The sequence below is a fragment of the Eurosta solidaginis genome, chromosome 4, assembly GCF_040869045.1.
Source record: "Eurosta solidaginis isolate ZX-2024a chromosome 4, ASM4086904v1, whole genome shotgun sequence".
Taxonomy (NCBI): Eukaryota; Metazoa; Arthropoda; class Insecta; order Diptera; family Tephritidae; genus Eurosta; species Eurosta solidaginis.
Window position 1 is genome coordinate 198881035 of NC_090322.1, and position 25512 is coordinate 198906546.

General features: G+C 35.1%; 1 long non-coding RNA gene across 1 annotated transcript in view; it reads right to left on the bottom strand.

Annotated features, from left to right (window-relative positions):
• Nucleotides 1-25512, bottom strand: part of LOC137250875 (uncharacterized) — a 407751-nt gene that overhangs the window by 100212 nt on the left and 282027 nt on the right. The window contains exon 3 of the long non-coding RNA XR_010953109.1: nucleotides 6140-6274. This is a non-coding gene — a long non-coding RNA (uncharacterized lncRNA). The remainder of the gene's footprint in view (nucleotides 1-6139; nucleotides 6275-25512) is intronic.

Sequence of the window (25512 nt, forward strand, 5' to 3'; positions counted from 1 at the left end):
GTCTTTCGGCGACAGCTCAAGGCGAGCAGGTAAAAAGCGCTGCTGGCTTCTCAGAGCGAGTTGTCTCGATAAAAAGCCACAAGAAGTTCTCTTGCGTTAGCTTCTGAAAATATTGGTTTTATTTATGCATAATCAATATCAACCTGTATTTAATATTCAAGCACTTTTGTGAGTATTTTCCTACGCGAACGAATGGATTTTTATTGCATTCAATTGTTTTACTCAATTATTTGCACATGTTGCATGTTGTTGTAGAAAGTGCAATTGTAGAGAGTGCAAAAAAATTCAGGTACAACAATAATAGGAGAAAAAGCTCAAATAAACACGAGCTGAATATTCACATTCACGTTTCGAAAAAAGGATTGTAAACAAATGTTATTTCAAAGACCGGAATACTGACCTAAATATTCAAATCTGGGCTCTAAATGAATATCAATCACGACGTGATCAGGAGACAACAAAGAAGATTGTATAACTTCTTATGCTGGAACCTGATACTACAGATAAGCATACTTCGAGCCACGGTGAAGTCGATCGGTCCCAACAACTTGGAAAATGTGACATCAGTAGACTGCACATTTCGACTGTAGGATCAAAGACCGCTTATCTTTGCACATTGTTGTTAAAATCTAACCAAGTTAACTTACGGAATAAGATCTGATTTAGATGTCGTGGCTTTTCTCACAACAGAGCTCGAATGATCCGGTATCGTTTTACTGGCAATTTTATATGCATACATCATGCTTAAGGCAATGTAAAGTACCCTAACCCGAGTTTTTATAACAAAAAAAAAAAAAAAACGGCTACAGTAAATGTTAAAAGAAATTGGAACAAACACTGTTGTTTTGCGGCATACCAATGCAGTGTGGAAATGACAAAAAAGTTAAGTAAAATTTACAAAAAGTGTGAGAGCAGGCAAAAATAACAGCGATAAAATAAAATGTAAATAACAACCAATAACAGAGAAAAGGGACACTTTAAAGTTATAACAGAAATACAAAATAAAAAACTTCTACATAGCATTAAAAGATAAAGTAACGAATAACTGCAAACAGTGTGTAGCATTAAAGAAAAGTAATTACAACAACTAAAAAAGCTATTACAATTAAATGCAACGATGTGTTGAGGGCGTGTGAAGCTACCGTGGCTAGTACGCCATAGTGAAATTGAAACGAGATAAGATGAGGTGGGCTATTGCTCGTAAACTGAAGCTGGCCCCTCTCCCTTAGCATTTGAACGCTTAAAATAATAAACTTTTTATATTTTAGACTATGCAACAGTTGGTGGATAGTAAAATTGTTCCAACTCTCGTCATGCAAGGACACGAAAAGTAAAAAAACGGTACATATAAATATGTAACTACAAGCGTTACACTTTATAGCTTAGTTTTCTTTTTGGAATTTAAGTGGGTCTTGAAAATTAGTATTCAGTTTAGGGGAACGGCAGAATTTAGATGAGGGTTTTTTTTTTTTTGCTACTATGGGGGGATGGTCTTCTTATTCTAATTAACAAAAATCAAATATAATCTTAAAAAAAATACTGCTAGAATGCAGCAAAATATCTTTGCATGGGAAGGGCATAGCAATAACAAACACGTTTTTCCCTCTTTTATTTTCCAAACACACTAAAAGACCCTCTCATGAGATGATCGCGAAAAATTTAAAATTATATTTACTCGTTTCGCATTTTCTTAACGGTTAAATTTTTTAACAGGACATTCAACTGACTTAACTTTCAACAAGCAAGTTATTTAAATATTTATAAATCTAGGTGAGATTGGAATCGGTGAGTATAATGATGGGTTGACATAAGCTCAACGGCCATAACGTCAATTGACTTTATGACCACTTCCAACGATCACTTAAAATAGTAATTTACTTGACGAACTTTTTTAATTTAATTTTTCGGCTATTTAGGAAAATTTCCTTTGACCTTATGACAATTAATTCGGGGAAAAGGCCACTACCAAAATTTTATCGGGGCCAGCGTAAATAAAAAAAAACCCCCGAATAGGGTGGATGCCTTATTTCCAAATATTTCACGGAACCAGTTTTGAATTCTATTTGCACTGCAATGACACCAAAATAGAAGAAGTGCCGCAGACGAAAATTTATCCGAAACTTTTAGGCAAATAACTTCCTCTTATTGCAAAGAAGTCCTCGTAGCACCAGTTTTTAATTCCAATTTCACAAGAGCGAACTGAGAATATGGGGAAAAAGCTCCGCATGAAATTCTTATCGTATGAGTTCTTTCGTTCATTTTCATTTTTATTCATTGAAGCGAAGAATGAGGGATTTTTCGCTACAACAAACCAAGAATAAGGAAAAATTAAAAAAAAACAAGTAAGGACGGGACTGTCTTCGTCTGTGCCGAAGACTTCATACCTTTCATGACAATAATCTTATCCCGTTCGTAATCTCCAAATAATCGGATGTATAAGATAAGAAATATATAGTGAACAGATGTACATACCTAAACGATTTTTAAGATAAATATAAAATAAAAAATGCCTATGGGGTCGCCCGCATCGCCGGTTATAGCCGACATCGTAATGGAAGAATTACTATGCAAATTTGAAGAAAAATCACCCCATAAACCGCGCCTTCTCAGTAAATATGTAGACGATATTTTCGCTATTGGGCGAACTGACGCGATAGAGGCAATGCTGGTCGAACTAAATGCCTACAACAAGTCCATAAAATTTACAGTAGAAGTTGAGAGTGATGGACAGTTACCATTTTTGGACACACTCGTTGTAAGAGAAGATAACATCCTTACATTTGATTGGTATAAAAAACCCACAGCCTACGGGAGATTATTGAAGTTTTATTCCAAACATGACAAAGCAACAATAGTTAACACGGCAAGAAATTTATAAGAAGAGTCCTCTCGATCAGTGATGAGATGTACCACGCGAAAAATAAAGAAATAATAAGAAATATCCTAGAAAATAATGAATTTCCCACTCATCTAATTAATCGGTACATACGTGGTCATTTCGAACCGAGTAAAAACAGAACAATTACGCAAGAAAGGATATATAAATCGGCACATGGCCTATCTAACAGAATCAAATATTCAAATCTATACGACAGGGAAACATTTCAAATTGCCTTCAAATATCACAACACTTTGCAACAAATATATAGCAACACGAAGAGTAAGATCGGGAAATACTATAAATCCGACGTTATATACAAAATTAAATGCAACGGTGACGGATCCCACGTACCTTGCCCTAAGGTATATATTGGGACCACTAAATCCAGACTAAAAACGAGGATTTCCGCGCACAAATCCAATATTAAAAATCGCGATCACTATAATGACAACTAAACAGCTCTTTCCCAGCATTGTAGAACTTTGGGACACTCTCCAGATTTTGATGATGTAAAAATTTTACAACAGGAATCACATTACAATAAACGCTACATTTTAGAGATGTTGTATATTATCGGCACTCACAACGAAAATCGCATGAATTTCAAGTCCGACACTGACGGTGGAGTTGCCCACGCATACAGACAGCTGATAACGCAGAACAGTAACCAGAAATGCTGAGAGTGACATCAATTCGTTTTTTATCCTCATCTTCGCCTTGTAGTATACTTATTTATATGGAAGATTCTCTTACACATATATATGTACATATGCATTTTACCATTTCATGTATTGTTGTTTGTATCAAATTTTGTTTACCATAGCGGTGTTTCCTTTTGTTTGTTTACCTTTTTTGTGTTCATATTCCTGTGTTCTTAACTTTAAATATTAGGGGGACTCATGATAGCATATAAACTTATAAGGTGTAAAATTATATCCATTTACACACGCGGTTATATGAACGCACCTAGTAATACTCTTGATAAACTTGATTGTTTTTCAGCTGTATTATTTCCAAAAAAATTTTTTTGATTGTTATACAAATTAAAAAATACCAAGATTAAGTGAAAAATCAAAACTAAAACGTCTTTACTAAGATATTCTTGTAAATTACTGGCTGATGTTGGATATTTCTGATGAAAATGCCTGCTGTAATGTCTGCAAGGTTGCATTCCTTTGAGTTTATCGCGTTTACACAATGAAATGTGCGCGTAAATTTATACAAATTGTGTAAATGATTTTTCATACAAAATTTGACAGCTCGTGCGTAAACTAGATAAATTTATACGTATACACACTTTATAAGGCATTTATACGGTTACATGAGTCCCCCTATTAAGTTAGTCGACTAGGTGAAGTCAAGAATGTAGGTTTATGATTATATACTTTTGTGCAATTTGGTTTTATGTGTTTATTTATTAATATTATAACAACATTTTTCAGTCTTGAAGATGATTTCAAATTGAAATCGAAATATCGACCTAAATATATCACTAAATATATGCAACAAGTATGTGTATTTTATTTAATGTGTGGCCTAGAGCTCGTTTAAGATTATTAAAATTATTAAAATAAAAAATGGCAAAAAATCCACTTATCTGAACGATCGTTTGTATGGGATATATATTATATATAGCTCCGATCGAAAAGATTTTTACAGGAAATCTTCTATGATACATATATTAGAATAAATATCACCAAGTTTAACGTTTTTATATTGGAAATTAAGGGAGAAATTGCCAAAAATCTTTCTATCTGAACGATCCGTTGTATGGGATATATGCTATATATAGCTCCGATCAAAGTGATTTTTTCAGAAAATCTTCTATGATATATTAAAATATATACCACCGAGTTTCACGTTTATACTTTCTAAATTAAGGGAGAAATGGCCAAAAATCTTTCTATCTGAACGATCGGTTGTATGGGATATAACTATATATGGCTCCGATCAAAGTGATTTTTTCAGGATATCTTCTATGATATATTAGAATATTTATCACCGAGTTTAACGTTTATACTTTCTAAATTAAGAGAGAAATGGCCAAAAATCTTTATATCTGAACGATCGGTTGTATGGGATATAACTATATATAGCTCCGATCAAAGTGATTTTTTAGGATATCTTCTATGATATATTAGAATATATATCACCGAGTTTCACGTTTATACTTTCCAAATTAAGGGAGAAATGGCCAAAAATCTTTCTATCTGAACGATCCGTTGTATGGGATATAACTATATATGGCTCCGATCAAAGTGATTTTTTCAGGATATCTTCTATGATATATTTGAATATATATCACCGAGTTTCACGTTTATACTTTCTAAATTGCGGCAGAAATGACCAAAATCGTCTTATCTGAACGATCGGTTGTATTGGAGATATATGTTATAGTGGTGCAATCCTACCGGATCCGAAAATGTCTAATATAATAAAAAAATACATCCTTGTGCCAAATTTCATTGAGATATCTCAGGGAACTAGCTTGCGTTCAAAGAGACAGACGGACGGACGGACAGACGGACGGACAGACGGACGGACAGAGGGACGGACAGACGGACATGGCTATATCAACTCAGTTCGAGCCCTGATCAATTCGGTATACTTAATGGTGAGTCTATCTTCTATATTTCTCAACGTTACAATCATCGGACCAAAGTTAATATACCATTTCATGTTCATGAAAGGTATAATAACGTTGTGGCCATTAACGTTGTGTCACAACTCCGAGCACAATAAAGTCGATTAAATTTTTAAATTGAAATTGCGGTTGTGCACACAATTGATGGGACCCCGGTCAGAACGAAATCTAGGTAAGGATGTCGATTGAGAATTTGATCGCATTTAGTAAAGTTATCGAATTATCTTATGTGTCAAAATTTCTTAGTTATATAGCAAATTGTAGAATCATTGCATTAAAAACTACAGTAGCATATCTTTTAATGTACACTAGTAAAATGCACGACTATGCATTTGCTACGTCATTGCAAACACGCAACATCAAAAACCGTAGGAAATCATCAACTTTCAAAACAAAACAAAAACTGCAAAGGAAAATGTAAAATGAAAAAAATTTGCTCACTTTCCGTAGCGTATTATTGTTATATCAACGTTTCCAACGTCAAATGTACAAAATTCTGAACTCCCTTATAATGAAAGAAATCTTAGCACAAATTAAATTTTCATAGTTGTTTCCTCACTCCTAAACTAAAAAAAAGCATCAATATTTTAAATGTAAAGCTATGGCTAACTTACCAGGTTTGAAGAAATTCTCAGTAATATTTTCGTATCTTCCACAAGAAATTCTCAGTGATATTTTCGTATCTTCCGCAAGAAAGTTAAGCATTTTTTTTCATCTATATTACCACTCTCCACATTTTATGATTTTTTCTGAAAAAATAAAACATAAGAAGAAAATTTTTTAAGAAAATAGTAGTTGAATATCATGTAATTTTTTCAAAGAAACAAAATACATGGAAACATTGGAAATAAGTTTTTGTAGAGAGTTCCTTGAGGGATTTAAAATGTATAAAGCCGTTACCGACTTGTTTTTGTATGGAATTATAACTGGGTGGATCTTCTGTTTTTTTTTTCATATTGGCAGAATTTCCCGAATGTCGAGCCCTAAAAGCAGTTTGAGTGTAACCAACAATTAAAAATTTGACAGGAGAAAGTGTTTAAAGTGCCACGACACAGCTTCGAGCAGCAAAATTCCAAGGAAAAAAGTTGAGACTATATTACTGTACAATGTTAGAAAATCCCACGTTTTTTCTCGGAATTTTTCTACTTGGAAACACGCGGTGGCATCTTGAAAACCTTCTCCTATAAAAATGTATTTTTGTTAAATACACTAAAATTGATGTCACGTATGTATGTATGTGTTTGAAATAATTTCAAAGCAAATATCAAATCGGTCATGGTAACTCAATTTCGATTTGCAAATTTTTGTGAACATCAAAACAAGATCAGATGTTATTGCGAATCCTTAAGTCACAAAGCTCAGAAATGTCACCGGTTTTTTACACAAATTTTTTTAACATATTAAAAATGTGTCGTTCTGTGTATCCGGGATCACATATCGGCCGTCTCCTCTCACAGAGAAATAATACATATATGTATATAAAAGTTAGAGTATGTTAAAGCAGACGGAAAAATGTTTGCCTGTGAACTAGTTTTATTTTCGGTTTTCGTATATTGATAAAAACTTTCTTAAATATTCTTCACATAACTGTATATATTGTAACGAATTTACTGCAATTCCCCTTATTTGTAACCTTCTGCTAACGTTCGAATCACTAAACGCTTTAATAAATAAATCCACTATTCAATAACACAAAATGGCCTTTATTAAAGTACTCCAGAATAACACTACTATTGCTCGCCAGATAGATTCTTAAATCAAACTGATTGTCGCGCCTCTACTGTTGCTGCCTTTTATACTGTCTGGTTACCTCGTTGCATAGTTCTAGGCTTTTCTATTCTAGAATTTACTAGTTAGTTATCTGCTATAAAATTACTACGTTTATAGCTTCTCATATGCGCGTGTATTTGTGAGTGATACTTGCATAAACCATTGACTACTTTTGGGAGCATCTCATATATATGCATGTGTTTGTGCGTTTTCTCTCCGCTGCTTCTATGGACATATGGGAAGACATAATGATTCATTTGTTGATGTGCATACAAATCACTGCTTAGTATCGCTTAGAGATGACAGTACCCCTAAGTGTTGCTAATATTCGTAACAATATGTTCATTGATGTTCACTGAAGTGCTAGTGGTCCACTGCAATTTACTTCAAACCTAAGCAAATGTTTGTGTTTGCTTTACGGATATAAGGTAGATATAAGCCTACGTTGAGTTAACCAGTGCGTAAGGACCTCACATTGACTGAATAAATCAATACTGCTCCTGAAAATCCCGTTCAGAAACCAGCACCAATGTTATAAAATAACTTCGTATTCTTATCAAATACCCGAATGCACGAGCACAAAACGTAGTCGAACGTTACTTCCTCCAATCCGCACTTACTACGCCTACTAGTACTGGCGATGCCTCATACAAGATCATGGAACTCCAAAAGCCTGTGTCCAGACAGAATTCCCATTATGGGCCTGCTTGGTGTTTTAATTCTACGATACAAGCTTCAAGCAATATGTCCTTTTTATCTAGGTCATCCTCTTTTTCATTTTCATCTACTCCAATATGCACGGGGACCCAAATGCAAAGATGTTAGGCTATGCGAGATTAATGCGTTAATTTCTCTTTGGTTGTCAGTATAAAATTTGACGCTGCTGCAGTTTAGGCTATTTTCCTTACATATCTTTGGAACCATCGATGTACACGTGTATCGCCTCGTTTGCAATTTGAGCCCCCTTGTGCCAAAAATCCCCCTCTAAAAGACCGATCGAAGTACATGTAGGGAAACAGGTAGTATGTTCGTTCAATATTTGGTAGCGCTGTACTAATATCACCGTATGGTCTGCGCTCAGTTGTTAAAGATATGTTCTTCGCCACCAGATCAACTGGTGGAATGAGCAGGATGGCATACAATGCAGCCGAGAGAGTTGTTTTCAGGGCTACCGCAATGCTGAGCATTAATAACCTGCAAAGCTCTCTTATTTTTTTAGGTGTGTTTTTTTTTGTTAGGCTGTCTATCAAACAAGGACTCCATATTATAAGCTAGTCATTGCAATCGGACGATAGACCTCATGTACACCCCAGCGTTCTTTAACATACATAAAGTGCCGTCGAGGCCGGAGGATCGTAAGCCCAATTTTAGATTACGATCTACTACTATCACCGTACGAGTTGCGTTGAAGCTACCTCGAGACATTCAGTGACATTCCGTTTGGTATTACCCTATTCTTGGCCGTTTCCTCTAAAGGTGCGATGTGAAAACTGCCCTATCTTAGTTCACGTTCTTATTTGTTGCTGCCCACCAAACGAAGACTCCAGAGTGCTAAAGGATTTGCTGCAAAATTGCTCCAAATACCCAACGAAAGAAGGTGTAGGTGATATTCCCCAAGTAAACTAATACCCCATTAAAGCAGCTTAGCAAACAAATACGGAGTGGCGAAACTCCCCCGCAAAGAATGTGGATGACAATCACTATCTCCGAACTAGTGCTAAACGGGACAGTTGGTAGCCATTCTTAAACCAACAGTGCTTAAGCTAGAGCAATTCGTATTTAAAAATAATCAATCAAAGGCAACGACTATTTTAAAACCACCAACGACGGAACCAGTTAAGAACGCGTTTAAAAGGACTGCAAAGCGAGTGCTAAAGGTGTCAGTTGAAAGCATTTCGAAGGTGAAGAACTAGAACTAATACCGTCTCTTAATGAGATTATTTTGGGAAAGTTCAGAACTAGTGCGATTCGCTATGGAAAGTATCTACCGCCGTAGGAAATATGGATTAGCCAAAGCTAGACTTCCATAGTCCTTATGTTAGTTCTTCACTCTCTCCTACGCGTTGAGCTTCCATGACAATTTTCTTTCTAGAATGATTTCTAGATATTTCGCACAAGGTTTCTCTTGCAGGGTCAAGAGCTTAGACCTTGGCTAGTTTTGGACCTTATGCCTCTTAGTAAACAAGATTGATTTTCCGACAGGGAGCATAATTGATGTATATTGAAACAATTTTCCGTCATCCCTTGTCTATTTTGCTGTTTGTCTCCAATATACATCAAACATAACCATCTTCTCTGCGTTGGCGATCAACCCGACGTTAGGTGCCAAGCTCTGTATATTCGAAAGCGCCGAATCTATCAAAGAGCTATTTGTTGGAAGCCACTTTCCACTTATGACAACTGGAACGTTATCTGCGTACGCCGTAATTTTGACGAGGCCCGCATCTTTTTTCTAATTTTAGCAAATTTGGAAAAAAAAAAACAAAAAGGTATATGGCAATCCTAATCCCACTCATATCTTAACGCCAAATCTTACACTCGGTGGCGCCATATTACGACAATTATATATGCTATGCTATGCTGTCAAATAATTAAACCATCACATTTTAATTAAGAAAGCAAAAAGTAATGAATATGAGGTTCACCTACATACATACATACATAGCTACGTGCATATACATATAAAAATTCCAAAGCAACAATAAGCGAGCGAAATTGAGCATCGCTACTTTACGTGTATGTATGTATGTAGTATTTTTTAAAAATATTCTTCTTCATACAATTAAAGTAGGTAAACAAATTGTGCACGCAAGAATAATACAATTTATTTTGTAGTCAAAAGTCTTGAATGTAACTCATTCATGTTTACCTCGATCATGTCTGGCCATGAGCAGTTGGCTTTTGCAATAAAAAGCCTGATATACGTACATACGTATGTAAAGAAAAGCTCATCTCGCCATTGAATTATAGCAATTAACGCATTGACACAGCTGGAAAGTGTGTGCAAATCCTTGAATTAAAGCCATGAGCGGAGCTATTTTATTCACGCCTGACTCATTAATACGGCCTTCATTCACTTTCTTTTATCTCATTTTAATTCCACGTTTGTTAGTTGCACTGTGGCTGTTGCTGTTAATTTTACTTAAGTTTTCTGTGGTTTCCAATTTCTGTTAAACATATTGTTTTCTTTTATTTTTTCTTCCTTTTGTATAAAAAAAAAAAATGTGTTTTTCTTTCATCCACGCAAGTAAGATTTCCTTGACGCGTTTTTTATGCTGACGAATACAAAGCTTTTACCATCTGTATGCTGGAATTGACGCAATTGAATAAAAAGTATATGTCTGAATGGATTTTGACTTGTTTGGTCCACATATATGTATGTTTTAATTGCAAGGCCGCTATACGAGCAGCTGCTTGTGCGCATAAGAGTGGGAGGTATTGAGTTGCTTTCACAGCAAAGCCAGAAAGAACTCAACATGTTAACGAAGGCTTGCAAAGAGAGGAAGCCATACCGAAATCCGTATTAAATTTTACAAAGACGGTTGGTTTCTGCGCTGGAAGAACATATACTCGAAAGTGGGCGGCATGCTTTTTCAATGCAGCAACTCACTATATCTTTTATGTTTCGTAAATAAATTATGTGACTGCTTTGTGATAGAGCTAAACATCCAAACAGAAATTGAGTCGTAACTCCTTTATCTATTAGTTAGTGTGAATTCTGCTCTTTCTGCGTGTTCAAACAGCTTTAAGAACCATACTGAAACACTGGACCAGGTCCGGAGGATCGTAAGCCCAATTTTAGATTACGATGTACTCTATCACCGTACGAGTTGCGTTGAAGCTACCTCGAGACATTGAGTGACGTGTTACCCTGTTCTTGGTCGTTTCCTCTAAAGGTGCGATGTGAAAACTGCTATATCTTAGTTCACGTTCTTATTTGTGGTTGCCCACCAAAGGAAGACTCCAGAGTGCTAAAGGATTGGCTGCAAAATTGCTACAAATACCCAACAAAAGAACGAGTAGGTGATATGCCCCAAGTAAAATAATACCCCAATAAAGCAGCTTAGCAAACAAATACGGAGCGGCGTAACTCCCCTGCAAAGAATATGGATGACAGTCACGAAAAGCGATTGCTTTGCCCTACAGGTTTAATCACTATCCCCAAACTAGTGCTAATCGGGACTGTTGGTAGCCATTTTTAAACCAACAGTGCTTAAGCTAGAGCAATATGTATTTAAAAGTAATCAATCAAAGGCAACGACTATTTTAAAACCACCAACGACGGAACCAGTTAAGAACGCGTTTAAAAGGACTTCAAAGCGAGTGCTAAAGGTGTCAGTTGAAAGAATTTCGAGGGTGAAGAAGTAGAACTAATACCGTCTCTTAATGAGATTATTTTGGGAAAATTCAGAACTAGTGCGATTCGGTATGGAAAGCATCTATCGCCGTAGGAAATATGGTTTAGCCAAAGCTAGACTTCCATAGTCCTTAAGTTAGTTCCGACACTCTCATACCCCGGCTTCACAAGTGCTGCGCGCTCCTTCCTCCCCTTATCGCCTTAAGTCGACTCACTATCATATCCACGCCCAGCTGTTGCAGTTCTGAATATATAATGAATAACGAATATATAACAATATTGAACGTAGGGTCGAAAAGGTTTACACAGCCATCTACTCATATTACAATTGTCAGCAGAAACTGGGGTCTTAAACGCAAACTCGTAATATGGCTATGTACGGCCGTGTCTAGACCCACGCTAACATATGGAGCTATAGTATGGTGGCTGGCCTTGGACAAACAGTACAAAATTAAAAAGATGAATAGAATGCAGCGATCAGCTTTTGTGGGAGTAACAGGTGCTTTAAGATCGTGTCCCACTGACTCTCTAAATGTTCTCCTAAACCAGCTGCTACCTTTGGACTCTGTTGGGTAGTGAGACTTCCTGGGTCTGACTGTTGTAAGTCGAGGCAGTATGACTACAGTAATAAAATCAGAAGGCTTACCGGTATGGCTTCGTATCAGGTCATCACACGCCATCATTTAGTTTTGACAGGGATTATAAGGTCATGTTTTCTTCAAGAGGGAGCGAGAAGGGAACGGATATATTAATGGTAACGAGAAGGAAGATGAACTTGCAAAAGCCTTGGGCACTGATAGATAATACAAAAGCGGCCGAGACGTACCATCGACTCATGGCAATCAAAAGTAACATACATAGCAGTTTGCTGGAGATAGCGGTCTCTAGCTGGTACCCTTGGACATCAAGCTAGCTTGACCAACTTACGATAAAAGGTGAAAAGAGGACCTGATAAACACGCGAGGAAAAGAAATCTGTAGGACCAATATGTTTTATGCCAACTTCGAATGGTATCTGCAAGCAGATGAGTTTTCGCTCAGAGGCTTTAAATGGCAGAAATACGTTTAGAGTGATTGCTAAGCCACTGCCGAGGAGCGACCCTGCATTGCATTTTTTGTTTTCTTTTAAATTTAATGTGTTTGCTGGCCTTGAACCTTCGCGCTCTTGGTCTATTTGACAACTCTAGGTCTGAAATCTAGGAGCGATATTTCTATTTGGAGTCTTGTGAACAAGACCTACATGAAAAATTAATATGTTTTCTATAGGGAAAAAAATACGCGCCGCCGTGGTGTGGTGGTAGCGTGCTCCGCCTACCACACTGAAGATCGTGGGTTCAACTCCCAGTCAAAGCAACATCGAAAATTTAGAAACAAATTCTTTCAATTGAAAAAAGTGTTTGTTATCGTGGTCGCCCCTCGGCAGTGATTTGGCAAACACTCTCGAGTGTATTTCTGCCACGAAAAGCTTCTCAGTGAAAATTCATCTGCTTTGCAGATGCTGTTCGAAGTCGGAATAAAACAGCCAATTTTTAGGAAAAATTAAAAAGGAGCACGACACAAATTGGAAGAGAAGCTCGGCCTAAAATCTCTTCGGAGGTTATCGCGCCTTGCATTTATTTTATTTACTTAAGTAAATTAGCATAAGGAGCAGAAGCGTGGACTACAGAAATATGAATGAGATGGCTCGCGAGGTATATGAAGATGATCTTCAAAGTATTCTAGATAAAATTTCTAAGGAAGAAGTCAAACGTTTAAGCCGAGCTCGTGACTTAGCTGCGTGAGGTTTAGGCAATCTTAAGAACAATTGACCTAACCTTGGAAGCCCAATGATTGCGTTGATTCTCTTGAACGTTGCAATCTGCATTTTCCACATATATTCAAATCTTAACTTCATGGCTAGTTTAACTCTGTTTAAACGATCAAATATGAAAAATGAAAAACTTTGTTTAAATTTATTGTGCGATTTGTTAGCCTTTGGCAGCATTTACTGTACACAGATTGAGCATCAGCCTCCAACTTAGCCTGAAATATGGGTTAATGATGTTAGCTGACGATGCCAACTGCCACAACTAAAATGTAATGTAGCTATCGAAACACAATAATTGTTGTTGTACAACACCAGCAGCCATCTTTTGCATTCCTCTACCCGGCTTTTTTAATTTATCTACGCGGGCGCATTTTAACTGCTACCTTTGATGGTGTCTTTTTGTCGCTGATTTCATTTTCAATGCTTTAATAATATTTAGTGCCGCAAGCTTTGAGTATGGCAGAGGGTATATATGTATGAATATGCCCAACCAAAAAATGGAGCACCGGTGTAATGTACCTACTATTTGTGTAGGTGTGTTGTTGTTGCTTTTATATTCGCGTTTTTAATACATTTGTTTCATTGGTTGTGTTGTTGTTCACTTTGCTGTGTGGATGGTGCCGCCTTGAATTACTCGTACCTGCACTTTTCTGATAAATTAAATTCCAAGTGTGAGCGAATCGGTGTTGCGGTATTGCCTACAATTTTCTCATTTTCCAGATTTTTACTTTTATTTCAATTTTAAATTAAATTTACTACCATTTGCCACAAGCATTACCTCACACCATAAGATGTTAGCTATTTGATTTTTGTGAGTAATTTTATTAGATACTCCTTTTACATACATCGTGCCGTAACCACCATAAAGACAAGCAGGTGCGAAAGCTTCAATGTAGAGTAACTTCGGGTAAAATGGAATACCTATTTCTTTTTATGTCATAACTCATAAAATACATGCCGGAAGCTTTCAAAATTTCGTACACAGTATCGCTAAAACATGGGCTACAACGGTGTTTTACAATTAGTTAACTAGAACATATAAAAAAAAAAATCTTGAGGGAAAATTTGAAAAAAGCAAAAAAGTGACACTTTGAAAAACATGCGGGTAATTTGGTATACAGGTTCGTTTAAAATGGTATACTATACCATATTACCAGCCCAATGTTACAATTAAAAAATAACTTACACGATTAGTAATACAATTATAAAGGAAAATATGTATAATGGAATCAATTTTATTAAGAACGTGAAATGCAATTACAAATAAAGCCTCCTTGACGTCATATTAATTTCAAAAACGCGTTTAAGCTAAAGAAACCCAATTCATTAAAAAAAATGATAATAATTTACTTGACTTATACGTCAAAAACAGGTAATGGTAGGTAACTATACTTTACACGGGCTAGATCAATTATTTCGATGTTTCGCGAGTGGGAATAATGCCCATCTAAAATAAGTAGAATAGGTTCTTTTATTGGCTTTGTAAACTCCAATAAATATTTGACCAATTTGTGAAGATCTGTATCTATTTGCACCCAGGCAGAGAGACGGCGAGACGATTTCGCTCCAGGTGGTGCATCATTCATAAGAAGTGGATGATTGTTCTTTCTTGGGAAAATAAAATAAGGCGGAACAAAAGAGCCACCGGGCTCATGCATGTAATGACAGTGATAAGAGATCCGCGTTCTGCGAAAGTCATCGCGCCTATTTGCCTTTTTCCTTTTTGTGCAATAACTTTTGATTGCCGAGACTGCACAACTGACAAACCCATTTCGTCTACATTCTAAATGCGTGTTGCTGAAAAGTTATGTTTAACATACTCATGTTCCAACAATTTGTAAAACGAAGCCACGTTTTCGCGAGTGAATCCTTTTCCTCGATCAAAAGAAGTGCCGGCTGGAGTTCGCAAGCTTAGTATTTCGCTATGCCGTTTACAAAATCCTTACAGCCAGTCCTTTACTGCGCATTTTTTCAAGATACTAAATTTATTTGTAATGTTGTTTTTAATTGCAATTTGGTATGCCAGCGATCGTAGGTCGAATCTTGCTAGCCCCCAAAATCGAGACTCCATCTCTAAATAGTATCTTACAAGTTCGCACTCTATTTCTAAGATGAAAACTGGTTTTCTGCCACGCTTTGCTGAAAGAAGCTCCTCAACCGGCTTCTGGCTTCTGGCCATGCGTTGCAGTGTAGTGTGTGGAACTTTAAACATTTTGGAGGCCAACAAAACCCCCACTTCGTCATTTCTCACCGCTGGAATGACCCTGCGCATATTTTCTGCATTTCATAGGCTTCGTACACCCTTTTTTGGCATTCTTGCTGTAAAATTCCACCACGTACTAAACTACTGAACATAGGGAGGGAAATATGGTACACTATACCATATTACCCCATCACGAGTGTGCCATATTATACTCCTCTTTCATTTACACCAATTTTAAACTTTTTTATAATAAAAACTTTATCTAGTTTATAAACCACCTTTTCGAAATAAAATATTGGTTGTATAATATCGATTTAAAAGATATTTGTACTTATCCGCATTTTTTTGCGGAACAAAAAACCGTTTCTTCTACAATGTCTTAAAAAGTCTTACATGTACAACGACGCGTTTTCAAGAACTGAAAGAGAACTGGGCAGCTGTCAGTACTGTAACTTTTTTTCATTTTCTTTTTCGTAATTTAACAAGCGTTTTCGTAGACGGCATTGCCGCAGTGCAAATAGCTCATAAGATAGAGAGTTGTACCATATTAGACGTCTATACCATAATACCCGAAGTTACTCTAATTTGAACTCAAGCTCGAAAATTTGTTTAATAATATAACAGGCAAGTTATATTCTGGGAAACGGAGAGTGAAAAGGAGACGGAGAGAGATAGGAAGTGGGAGAGAGATAGAAAGAGGAAGAGAGGAAAAGGGCGGGGGAGTATGATAAAGCGTCTAAGGACAAAGAAATCGTAAGGAAAGATAAGTAGGAAGGAAAGTACACTTTTGTATACACCGGCAAGCCAATCTCAGGGCGAGAGCACGTCTGACGCATCTGGCTCATTGGTGTGCTTCTGCCAGACCGACCTACAGAAATAATTTATGCAGCATTTTTATCTACACTTAGATTGGGAAACACAAAACTACTTCATGCTCCATTGTTTGGCATTGGCTCTAAATTATCTGTGCTTGATCTACCTACTAAGCCCCCTCTCCTATTTTGGTCGCTTATTTGGTTATCTTACAAGCTCCGTAATTTTATGTTTGTTTGGACACTTATAATATGTCTGTAGGGTAACATTTTATAACACCGAATGTCCTGGGTTCAAGTCCCGGCCAACGCAAGATTGAAAACGGAGAAAAAAGTTGTTTAAATTAAAGAAAAGTTGTTCTAAGCAGGGTCGCCCCTCGGCAATGATTTAGCACACCCAGAGTGTATTTCTGCCATGAAAAGCTACTCAATGAAAAAGCATATGCCTTGCAGACACCATTCCGGCCGGCATAAAACATGTAGTTCTCGTCCAATTTGTAGAAGAAATTAAAAGGAGCACGACATTAATTGGAAGAGCAGCTCGGCCTAAATCTCGTCGAAGGTAAATCGCGCTTAGTATTTATTTTATTTTTTTAATGCTCGCATGTTAAAAAGTAACGGTACAAGTCGCCTTATTATGTCAATAGCTTGCACGTGGTTTGTGTAGCACTTAAGCGCTTTTTCGTTTACGTTTTTTTGTGAACTTTCACTACATTTTTCACGGGCTTTAGTAACTCCATTACTGCTGCAGCCTTCAAAAATTATCAGCACAAAAAAGGAAAAGGAGCGAACTCTTCGTGACATATCGTTGCATGTGAAATTTCATGGTAACCACGTGTCATGGCTTGAAGATATATGAACGCATTAGGGTTGTATATTTTCGATGCTAAAATGCGAGTAGTTTTCGTTGTAGCTGTGATAGTAAAACGAAGCATTTGCTTTAAATACGCAGAGGTTTATATTTTTGGATTCATACATACTCATAGATATTATGGTGTTATTAGAATAATACCTCTGATACAGTTTCAGAGCTCCAAAGGACATGATAAGGAAATAGGGGCTTCTTAAACCCAAAATTATGACATATCAATTACAAAAATTAGGTGTTTAAAAACTATGTATGTTTAAGTTTAAAAAAAAACGACTTTTTCCTACGGCAGCGAAAAGAAAAATAGCAGTGGTAATTTTGATAAGATTTCGTCAGGTAAATTCTTTGTTTTTTATTTCCGATATTTTAGGAACATTTTTTATGAATTCTGTTACTGAAATTATGCAAACCAACCTCAAAAATATTTTTGACATAATTCGCAAGCTCGAGAAAATTTTACGAAAATATCGAACTTTTTGATTATTAAATTAAATAAAATTTCAAAAATCAAATTAACAAAAATAAGGTAAGACAAAATAACATAAAAGAAGCTCACAAAAAAACACAATTAAAAAAGTGAGAAAAATAAACTAAAGATGAGCAAAAATAAAATAGCATAAATTAGAATAAAAAAGAATATAAAGTAAAACAAAATTAAGTTACATAAAATTAAATTTAATTAAAATAAATAAAATAAAATAAAATGAACGAAAATAAAACAAAAAAATAAATAAATAAATAGTAAAATTAAATTAAATTAAAAATAAAATAAATAACAATTAAATAATTAAATTAAATCAAATTAAGTTAAATTTAATTTTATTTGACTTAATTTCATAAGGTCGATTTTTGAATTGCTGAGATATCAGTTCTCGATTTATCATTGGAAAATTGTTATGTTATCGGGTTGTTACCAACTTTCTATCAGAGTGCTATCGAAAAACTATCGATTTGTTTTCAAAAAGTTATCGATAACGTACCGAAAATCGATAGGGATATATTATAAAAGGAAGTAAACATATGGATTTTTATCGGAGTGTTACAAATTTGTTATAGGCATGCTATGGAAAAAATTATCGATTTCGTTATTAAAAATGTATCGATTCTTTATTGATTTTATATTGGGGTGAGAAAAACCCTATCAGAAGACGATGACTCGGCAATAGTAAGCCGATTACAACCGATAACTGCCGTTTCTCTCCAAACCAAATTTGGCAAGGGATGACGGAAAATATACACCCTGTCAACACAACAAAACGAATCATGTAAAACACCTTTCAGAAAAAAAATTTCAAAAATTAATACGATTTTTTGAAGGATACAATTTATTGGGCTAAAGGATAAAATTTATAAGGTTACAGCTACTTTTTCGGCTTCAAAACTGCATACTCAAACACTTCAGATAACTCCAAATAAAAAGTCTTTTAGGCTATCAAACATACAAAAAGGATTAAAATGACACAATAAAAAGAAACTAATAAATACAACTGCTATTTTTCTGGCCTCCTCTACGCATGTTTCGATTTGGAAGCACCATTTCCCCTTTTTTTTTATCTCGTGCTACTGTTTCTTCATTGAAGTGCATCACATTGTATTTACGAGTAGTTGAAAATTATCGGAAAAAAAAAAATAAATTATATCCCTAATGTATAATAACATATATTTTCTATAACCATTGCGTCAAGTTTCTATTTTAAGCACACATTTTCGCACTTTTTACTTTGTTTTATTTTCGTTTTTGTTTTAATAAATGCGTTTTAAAATGTGTTTCACTCATTGAATGCGTCTACTACCTACACTCACTCTACACCGCTTAAATCGTTATGTTAGCGGCAATGAAAGTTTTTATGTAAAAGCGCTTAAGTGTTGCGGTCTTTTTTAAAAATACATAAAAACATTGTCTCTTACCACAGCATTCGGTTGTTGCATTAACACTTTAGCAATATACACTCAGATTCTCACATTTGTTTTTATAAATTTCCTGACACGCTCATCCGCAGTGACATTTCTATTTTAAACATATTTTGCTAATAATTCACTTCATTTATATTTAAATAAATGAACATGTCATGTTTTTCGTGTTTAAAAAAGGTTGTTCGGAAATAATTAAAAGTTTTTTGGCACATGTATCTATGTACATATGTATCTACAATCGTTTTTCCAAATGCATTTTAAAAGGACGAATAAAAACTAATTAATTTCCTCTAACAGAAATGTATTTCAGCTTTTAATCTGCATTGACCTTGAAATTCTTGGCAAATCCCATATAAAGTAATTATATTAATATATATTTTTCCAAGCAATGCAAAAAAAGATATTTATGTTTTTGGCTCAACGCACAGATTGTAATGGAGTTTAGAAGGTCTCATATCTTTTGCTATTTTTCGTGATTGCGACATTCAAATAATATATTATACAGTATACAATGGAACGGATAAACCTCTGTATGAAATTCTCCTTAGAGAACTCTGTTTTTGCTTAAGTTATAATGTTGGAGGACGTACAGTTAGCGCCAACGCCAGCAGAAAGTTATACATGTCTATTGTAACAATTTTAGATCTTCTTAAGGGGTTTCCGAGGGACACAATGGAACATTATTTTTTCAAATGATACTGTAACGAATTTTATGAATCCTTAATTATTCTGCACCTTCTGTTATAGTTCGAATCGCTGAACTGTCGAATAAATAACACAAATATTCAATATAGCAAAACGTTCTTTATAGACAACACTACTTTGGTAGTAGTACTCCACCAGTATATTACTCGCGTATTTCAATTACAGCCTGCTAAAATCAAAATGATTGATCATTGCTTGCACTGCGCTGCTTCTATATTCTCAGTTCACCTCGTTTACCTATTTCTCCCACGGTATAGACTTTTTACGAACAGCCGTCTCGAATAGTTGCGTATGTATCTCTTATTGGCTTTGGCTAGATGCATGTATATCTGCCATATGTGCACTTTATTGCAGTGTACATGTGTGGGAAATATTCTCTACGCCGCACAGTGGACCGAAATTGAAAAGTTGGGACTTAGGACTTTAAATGTACATTTTTGTATTCTGTGATCTTTTTCCATAATTTATTGTGATATAACATTTTTTCGTAAAACCTAATTTAAAAAAGTTATGACACTTTTAGTAACCGGGTTTCATATCGATATACCCTAACGAGCATATGTGTACATCTAGGTATTTTTTCCAATTTCCAGCAATTTTGGCTTCCCTAAAATAGTTTTTACTATTTCTCAATAAAAATATGTATCAAGGTCTAACCCAGAAGCTTTCATTTTTATTTTAAAAAAGTGTGGAAAATTCGCGAAAACTCGCCGAATCTTAGAGGTTATAATTTTAATTGGGCACGAATATACATAGTACATATGAAACGCAACAATTACTTAAAATAATAAAAATTGTTTTTTTTAGTGTTTTTTTTTTGTCATATACCTATACGTATATTTGGAGATTTCACGGACTATTGACCGATCGAATAATTTTTGCTTTTAATTACTCTTTTGGTACTAACGAACAAGCTGGAATAGCTAAATTTTTGATTTGAATCTTTTTTGGATTTTTAAATATAAAATCAATATAAAAAAATTAAATGTATAATATGAATTATCAAATATTTTCTTTTAAATATTACTCAGAATTAAAAAGTGAATCGCAATACTAACATTAAAAAAAAAAAATACAAAATACAAAATACAAAAAAAATATTTTTGTTTTTAAATTCTACCCAAAATTAAAAAGTGATACTAAAATAAAAAAACAAAAAAAAAAAAAAATAAATAAAAACAGCAACCTTTTAGAACCATGAAACCGAGTACATTGCATAGTATATAAAATAAAAAAAAATAAAAATGAGGAAAATGAGTTAACGGTAAAAATATGATTTTTCCCATACATAAAATTTTTTTATTTGCTATAACTTTTTTGTTTGAGACTTTATGAAAAAATACTCATATATAAAAACGTCATGTAATGAGACCTAAGATCGATCCCCATCAAAATAACTAATATTTTTTTCATTTCCCTAAGTCCACTTAAGGCCAAATCCAGACCACTGTGCGCCGTTGGCTGCTGGTTATGTATGTATGTGTGAAATAACTTCTGGTCTTATGTGATGATTACAGGATGCGTGACTGTTTCTCTTTCTTCTTCGCCTTTAGCTGCTTACTATATGTATGTATGACGACTTCAGAATGAAGTTGAAATATTGGCAATTAAACAAATTAAATTAAAAGTGTTTTATTTAATCCGGTCTTGAACTCAAGAATATAAAATAACAGTATCTACTGAAGACCAAAAAAGAAAATAAATCACGTTAACAATCCATAATAAAAGCAAATGGAAAGCACACAAAGTATTGAAAATTGGCAACCTGTTGTTTTGTACACTTTCTCTTAGCACCAAGAATATTTCATCCATATCATTGTTTATTGTAAGAGTTTTGGTTTTGTTTTTTCATTAAATAGGACAGTATCACGCATCATTTGCAAAAAAAAAAAATCTTCCCATGTGTCACCCAGAAAACCCTTAAGTAGAGGTATAGTTATTACTTTCCACGTGTACACACTTTCATTTGACACTGACTGTACTTGACTCAATCGAAATATTTTTGTCTATGTTGCGGTATATTAATTGCTTTATAACGTTACATATAAGCATTGTGATACTTGCATTATAAAATTCATAACTTGTGAAATTGAAAGTTCTTGCTGAAAACTAAATTTTTTGCTGCTTCTGCCATAATATGAAATTTTGTATAAAACCTCTCCTTACATCCTAAAAATTATTATTCACACCTGCAACTTCATACTTGTCCTTATTTGTAACCAAATCGATTTTTCGTCATACCAGCCAATGCCTGTAACTTGTAATAGCAAACAAAAAAGTAGAAACTTGTAAAGTGGAAGTTTAGCACAAAACCAAAAACTTTGTGATAATTTTTTAGTGTACTATATTCTGCACTTCTGTAGTTTTCATCGCTTTTCCTTATATTTGTATGTAGCTCTTGTATATAAAAGCAACTATGTATGAGATACATACGGAACTTTCATTTTTGTTTCGAAACGTCGGAGCTTTCGATTGGAGTTGACGTCGGTACCGACGGTATGTAATAGGAGCAAGATCGGATATATATAGAAAATTTGCTGCATTGCTTTGACGATTTGGCCACGCCAAAAGTTAACAATATCTAAATTTTTTGCTTTTCTTTACATTTCACAAACTATAGGCGCGGACACACATATGTCAAACCACCGATGGTAAATGAATTCTCCTACAACAACAAGGATACGTATGCACAAAATGCGATTAGTCTAGGATGAATCCGGTATTAGCCGCAAAGGAAAATGCGACTATAGCCAGTTTTGCTTGGAAAGATCACTTGTGTTTGAGAATGTCCCATGAAGAGACCAATTGTACCTGCCCATTCCTGAACCGGTAGTGTCGACAGATTATTTTTGCACCCCTACGAATACTGTCGGACATGCACTTTTCTACTCTCCTTTATATCCCTGCGGGTTAGGGCGGGTCGATTTAAAAATCGCTCATTGCTCTGTGAAAATCGTATTCTAGGGATCAAAATAAGAAACTTTGCCGAAGTAACCATACCTCTAAAACGAATTCTGATGGGAAAAATAAGCTCTAAAAAGAAAAAACATAGGCATTTCAAAGTGGGATTTTTCAAAATTTGCGCCTACGACCCAAAGGGGGAGTGGGACATCAGAATTCCTTTTAGAGGTATGGTTCCTTCGGCAAAGTTTCTTATTTTGATCCCTAGAATATAATTTTCACAGAGCAATGGGCGATTTTTTTGCTTCCCCACAAATCGACCCGGCCTACTGCGGGTACTGTTCGACACCTACTCTTCGTACCCCTACGGGTACTGTTGGACGGGTACTGTCGGGCGGGATTTAACCGACCGTTTCTATCAGTGTGGGTATTATTACCGATTTTATGAATTTTTAAAATCCTGTAAAATATTTAAAAGTATTCCCGAATTGATATTGCAGAAAAATAAAACAAATACAAATTCCATTAGATTCGGTATGGGGCTCCACATTTTTCTTCAATAATCCACTTCAATTCCATACACTTTTTTTTTCATTTTGCTCATTTTGTTGTCATGTTTTACTGAATTCGAAAATTGGCTACATCAATTTAAAACAAACTAGTCCCGACTGTACCCAAAAGGGACTATATGGGATCAACAATTACCCCATGTACACAAAAGAGAATCGCAGACCTCTCTCTTACGGGATTAGTCAAACGAAATTTCCTGGGTGAAAACAAGATAACGAGAAAATTCCTATACATTCAAGGAATATTCGTGAATTTTATATGCGATTAAAGCAGACGCGTGAAGAAACAAGCATGTGAAGACACCACAATAGGCTTTACAAGTAGCGAACACGCAACACCAGGGTAGTCAGTTTCATTTTAAAGCATTATAATTGCATAGCGTTGAAATACACCTGGGCTCCCAGAAGTGCTCAGCAACTCTTATCTGAAAATTGTTTGCATTTGGTCAGGCGTTTCTGTGAAATACGCTGAAATGGCGAACTCTGCGACGAAGAGGTGGTACTCCCCTTTTTCTAAATTTTTTTAGTTGGATTCCAAAGTTAGTCTCAGTTCAAGGTATGAGCGACTCGCTTAATTAATCACGTATCTAGGTTAACGCAAGGTCTAATTTATATATCGCGGTTTACGTGTTCTAACGCAGAAAGGGTAGACTTCCCGAAACAAAACATTGCAGACAAGATTCATAGCTAACGTCTTGGCCGGGTAAAATGCCTTGAAAGATCATAGGAGCTACAATTGAACCGACCAATCGTTTCAACAACTACACCGAAGGTAAAATCACCAACCTTTAATGGATCTAGGCTTTTGAATTGATTAATGCTTAAGTTCCGGAAGACGGCAGCAGTGAATAAATTTAAATCAGGGGACAAAGTAGCGTTTAAGTAAGTAACGGCCGAAACCTTATACACCATTCCTGAAGTAGTTCGGAATAACCACGAAGCTTTGATATGCGCTCTGGAAGCATAACCGTTGCTAGAAAGCTTATGACTTCTGGCAGACATTTGCCGGCATCTTTTTTATTTCTACCTAGATTTGGTTCCAAAAATCCGGGACGGATTCCAACTCATTTAAACTCACTTTCGTAGCATGCCTATTATAGAGTACGAATTTGCCTGATATGCAAATCTGAAAATAAATTTTAAGCAAACTGATATACGACATTTTTTTTTTATTGTACGCAGGACTACCGCTAGCACAGTAGGGCATAACACATACGCACGAAATTCCACATTCGAGTCGAATTCGACTTCGAAAAAAAAGCAGCTGAATAATTAGGAGCAACCCGATTTCGATAAAATTTTAGTTATCCTTTCTAGAAGAAACAAGTGATAGAAATAAAGGAATAAATAGGTGATACACACTTAAGAAAAAGTGGAAGTGCGGCCTTAAACAAGCCACAGTAAATAAAACTCTAAGTTAAGAAACAATGCAATTTTACTTGATTTAGTTTTGCTTGACTTCCGCTTTTTATTTTGTTTATTTAAAATTTCAAACAAAGTTGAAAGTGACAAGTAAACATAGTCAATTTTTCAAAAATATTAACGGTAAATGTGCGCCTGTCAAGTGATAATACGGTAGCACAAAATAGTAAATAAGCTCATAAAATCGGGATGTTTTTTTTTTAGTATGCAGTTTTGTAGTCCAATCCTTTTTATTCTAACAAAGTATAAGTTGTAGGTCCTTCGAAATTCGCATTGATTTTTGAAGGGTGTTCTAGACTTTCCTCTATACAAGGTCCAAAACAATTTTTTTTTTATAAAACAAAACCTGAATCACCCTTCGAAGCAAATTTAATAAATATTTAAAATTTAATTGCCCACAAAACTCCGTAGTCAAGAAAGCTCAAAGAAATTTAAATAAAAGGTTCGAGACTTTCGCAAAGTTTATTTCGAGTTGTTGAACTTTTTGAAAACATTTTTTGAATAGGTTTACTCAATTTAAGTTACTAAATTCCTACATATAAGTTTTTCCTTAAATATAGGAAATGAAAAAAGAGAATCTAATTGAATTTAAATTGGTTAAAAATTACAACTGCTATTTTTTGCGCTGCTGCAGTTGTGTAAAAGTTGTTTGATTATTAT